The 4625-nt window shown below is 37.6% G+C and overlaps 1 pseudogene; it reads left to right on the top strand.

Annotated features, from left to right (window-relative positions):
* Nucleotides 1-227: 227 nt before the first annotated feature.
* Nucleotides 228-320, top strand: LOC140847588 (U6 spliceosomal RNA; annotated as a pseudogene).
* Nucleotides 321-4625: the final 4305 nt, after the last annotated feature.

Below are 4625 nucleotides of genomic sequence, written 5' to 3' on the forward strand. Positions count from 1 at the left end.
TTGGTGAAGTTCAGCTTATTAATTATTTCTCTAATGGCTCAATACTTTGGTGGTGTGTGTCACTTTTTTTCCTCCATTAAAAAAAGTCCTCTTGAGTTTAGTAGAAGAGAGGCAGGCTGTATACCCCAGGGTCCTAAAGAAAATACAGTCCAAAGTCATTGAAAGATTATAATGAAGAGCCTGTCTACTGAGATGTGGTTAACGTAAAAGGAAATTAGAGATAATTTGTTCACTTTGGCAGCACATATTCTAAAAATTGGAATGACACAGAGAAGATTAGCATGGCCCCTGAGCAAGTGTAAATTAAAAAATATGCTTGTAACCTAGCAGGAAACAGTTGCCAGCCCTATGCTTAAAGGGGAAATGTGTAAGGTCACCTACTGGAAGCTGAAGGAGAGGGGCTGCTAGACCAGACTGCTGCCTTAGATGGAGAAGCCAGCAGGAAGCCAGAATCCAGGGAGCTTTGGTGCATCCACATAGGTCAGTTGCCAGAGGGTCTAAGAAGGGCTGCAAAGGATAGATAGTGAATCTGGAAAGGTATATGGAGAACATCTGCATACAGACTTCCAACTAAATCCTACTCTTCCCTACATGCATCCCTAAACTACCCACTTCTCAGCAAGAAAGTCATGAAAGTCAGTTTCAACTTAGAGATCGGTGATTCCTAATTCCTTTTGGGTCATATACTCCAAAAAACACACATAAGCACCCACACAAATATATGTAGGATGTTTTTCCTCTTTAGAGATAGAGCACCTTTTATTAAACAAGTAATTGGATCTTTCTCAATTCTTGCAAAAATTGTAGCCAATCCTTGAAAATTTTTGATGAACCTAAATGACCTTTTCAAAAATTGTTCCATAAGAAATTTCATCTTAAAAGGAAATTTCAAAAGTACATGGCTCTTATTAACTTCAGTAAGAACTCTAACTTTTGGAATGTCACCGACATGGTGACCCTTGTCATATTTGACATTTTACAGATGTCAACTCTAATTCTGATTGCAGTGAGTTATGAACTCCCTGCTTACAAAGTTAGGTATTGCAGATAGAATCAAAATTCCCACTGCTTGCTTTCTGAGATGATGGTTGGTTTGAATCCGAAAAATGTCAAAATTCTCAAAAAATTTATGAATTGGATTCCATTTGTCCTCCCCACACTGAGGCCATCTTTGTTAAGATCTGCTCCATCGACACTATCTCGATGGTATTTCGGACAGAAGTAACATGCACAGTTCTGTACTAGTTCTCACTTTGAAAGATTTCTTTTGGCAGAGGAATTGCTACCCTGGATTCTAGTTGGCAGAAACATTTTCCCCAAATCTGTAGTTTCCACTGCTGTCTAGCTCCAATATTCACTTCCAGAGAGCTAGCTTTATCCAGAGAAGGTAGTTTTCCAGCAACTCCCCTAATGATGAGTATGGGACTTTGTGTTAGGAACGTTGGCTCTAAATTTAGACTGCCAGAAACTTGACTCCACCCCTTACAACCATGAGAACTTAAGTAGTGACTTGCCTCTGATTTCCTCAATTTCCTCATCAGTGGATAAAAGTAATATCTGTTTGATAAGACTTTTTGTGGAGTGAATTAGCTTAATTAACATAAAGCCTCATATTAGGGGCATCCACTTTTTGTTATCATTCAAATGGCCACATATATCTGGAAGGCTGTGGAAAATTATTTCCTGACATTCATTCTTCTATTCATTCATTCATGTATTTCTGAATACTTATGGGGACTACTATGTGCTTAGCATTGTGCTGCGTGCTAGAGATACAATGATCAACTCATGTAGAATTAGTTCCTGGGATCATTGAGCACAGTGGGTAAGAAAGACACTAATCAAATAATCAGAAACACAGATATAAAATTCCTAAGGAGTAAAGGTGCATGATACTATGAGAACTTTAACAGTGGGATAGGACCCTTAAGAAGCCTTGTTTAATCTGGGATCTTAAGGCCAAGAGGAATTATCTACCTTGAATTTAATGAAGTCTACTTGGCTTACCTTTGGAACAGCCAGAGGATTTCTTTATAGCAGAGAAGAACTTCATTTTGCTTTCCTAACAGAACTTTAGAAGACAGAAATTCAAATTCCATGACTTCTGTGGCAGTAAGCAAAACTTTATTCAGGGGTTGCCTTTGATACTAAGGCAAGACAATCTGGAATGGGATGAATCTCAGTGACATGTGGAGTTTCTTCACCTAGTCAGAAAACAGAGGAGCTGACAAGCATTACTGGTACACCAACCATTCCCGGTACCAATGTTTGAGTTGAAGTTTTGTTTGGCAAATAAAGTTTCTACAAGTTTCAAAGCCGCAGGGGGCCATTGGAAAGAACTTCCAAAATACGCATCTTCATTTGATGCCCTCTTTGTGCAAACAACGTGGGAATCAGGCCTTGGCTCAGCAAAGAGAAGTCAACACTTTCAGTTTGACGAAAAATGGCAATTCCTTTACAATGTCCCTCAAAATACTGAAATAAATATTAGAGATTCTGGAATGGTTGCGAATATTTGACAGGAGTATTGTTGTAGTTTTTAAAATTTCCATTCAGTCACATATCAGCTTAACCCTTTCCAAGAGGTACTACCTCACCAAGGTCTTTTATACGGTAATAATGCAGCAAATAATCTTGTCGGATGACTCAAGACAACGCTCCTTGTGTTGGAGCAAATCCAATTCTGGTAAAGTCTTAACATTTTCCTATTGAGCCTTTTAGGCAAATGAAGCAGACCGCGCAATGTTTTTTCAGGATGCAAAGGACCGCTACACCTTTGTTGCCTTCCTACTTCACAGATAAGAATCTTGCCGTACAACATGCCTTCCGACTTTTGTGTTCCATTAGGTTCAGTGAGACAAGTAAAATCCAAGGAGATATATACATGTAAACATTTGTTTTTTTGTGATGTTTCCTAGCCTAAGTGGGTATCAACATATAGATCAACAGATACCGTAATCACATTTTCCATTCATGTCAGAGGAATGCCAGCGAGGACAATTACAATCACCAAACCCCATTGCTTTGTGTGCTACCTTTTACTTGTTTAGTATGAAGCAATGCTTCAGTACAAACAGAAGTTGTCCAAAAGAATTTTCTCCCCTAGTCTTAACTTTATGGGGGGAGACATAAAGGAAGATAGATTTTTCTCCAGATTGTGGATCCTCTGAAAGTCATCACGGATGCTCTAGGTCATAAGTCCCGGGCTAACAATCCTACCTATCAAGTCTTTAATCTTACAGTACTAATTAATCTTTTTCCCGCTTCAATTTCACTTTCACTTTGTCTATTAAATTTAACTGTCTGAAGTGAGACAGAAAATAATTAAATAATTCAGTGCAGTGATTTATAAACTGTGGTGCAGGTGTTTACTGGGAGTCCCTGAGAGACCCTCATCCCTCTACTAGGCCTTCCCTAGCCCTTGAGGTTAGCAGACGTCTTGCCATCACCCCTCTGCTCGGATCTTTTCTTCCTTTAATGCCAAAGTTCCTCTGAAATGATGGTGAGTCTCTCAAGAGGTTTGTGTGCATCATGATTGACTATTTGCCATTCTCAGACTATATTCTCATCTAGCACGGTGTCTTTACCTATGTACGGCGTGTGAACTCTTAAGGGACTCAAACATGTCATTTAAGGGGTCTGGAACCAAAATCTCCATATTAATTTACCCAGTGAGAGTTTCACGCACCATGGTTCATGTCTTGCTTTAATTTTTCCAGAGGAGTATTTCTGCCCATCATTCATAATCACTTTATATTGTATTCTTTTCCTTTCTTCATTCTAAATTCTCTTCAGTTTTTGAATTTGCAAGCCCCTATTTACCCTAAGCTTGGCCATGTGGAAAGCCTTTCACTTAATCCCCCCAGCAGGGGTCACCCTAGTTCCTTCCTAGAAAACTATCTCCCAAATACCCATTACAAAGTTAAAGAATCCAACCTTCCATTATTGAAATTGTCCCAGTTTCTATGTAACATTATAAATCTTAAAGGCTCAACATCCACCTTGCAGTCATCACCATTCTTATCTAATATTGGGCAGCAAGTTACACACTTTTTGAAAACAGTCGTTTTATTTTAAAATTGCATTTACTTATTTATTTTTGCTACATGTCCTACAGTAAAGACAAACTTCAAATCATGCTTTACACATTGTAAATCAAAGTTCCTATTCTTAGATACAAAGCATGTCATAAAGTGAAATTATTGTGTTTTTCTCTCTCTCTTTTTTTTTTTTTTTTGTCTTCCATTCATGCTTTCTCCTAATATGCTGGAGATTTATGTGTGTATGTGTCTGAAGAATCTAGATAATGCAATCTAAATAAGATTCAATTAGGATATATTTTTATTTTTTCAATAAAGCATTCTCTTTAAAATTATTTTCTTTCTTTATGCCATTTTTTAATTCATTGAGTTTATGATTTTAAAATCCTACTAAATAAAAAAGAACCAGGAAAAATTAGCTCATTGTAAAAACATAATGACATGCTAATTAAAGGGATTTCTAGATTTATGCTCGGGGACCCACTTGAATTTAAACAAAGATCTCACACCAGCAATTTACCTCCTCATTCCCTGTATCTTTAAGATCATTCCCACAAGCATCAAACATGCTATTATTTTTCTCAT

This window comes from Manis javanica, chromosome Y, assembly GCF_040802235.1.
Source record: "Manis javanica isolate MJ-LG chromosome Y, MJ_LKY, whole genome shotgun sequence".
Classification (NCBI taxonomy): domain Eukaryota; kingdom Metazoa; phylum Chordata; class Mammalia; order Pholidota; family Manidae; genus Manis; species Manis javanica.